Genomic DNA, 214 nt, shown 5'->3' with positions numbered 1-214 from the left:
ATCTATAACTACATCCTCCTTGTCTCATAATTCTCATTATCTCTCTTATTCCTAATTACCTTCTCTCTCCCTTTATTATCCGCCACTTCTCCCATTCCCTCGTCATTTCCCCCCTTTCCGATTCCGTCCGAAATTAGCCAATTGATAATCATTATTTTCCAATTCTCCCCCCTAAGTTTCAGTTCCAAAGAGACTAATCTTCTTAATTAGCCCA

General features: G+C 39.3%; 1 protein-coding gene across 1 annotated transcript in view; it reads left to right on the top strand.

The window, feature by feature from the left end:
• Positions 1–214, top strand: part of LOC119594630 (follistatin-related protein 5-like) — a gene marked incomplete at both ends in the record, with an annotated part of 70881 nt that overhangs the window by 10901 nt on the left and 59766 nt on the right.

This window comes from Penaeus monodon, chromosome 34 (assembly GCF_015228065.2).
Source record: "Penaeus monodon isolate SGIC_2016 chromosome 34, NSTDA_Pmon_1, whole genome shotgun sequence".
Lineage (NCBI taxonomy): Eukaryota > Metazoa > Arthropoda > Malacostraca > Decapoda > Penaeidae > Penaeus > Penaeus monodon.
Note: the sequence above shows the minus strand (reverse complement) of the source record. Positions and strands in the feature narration are given on the sequence as shown.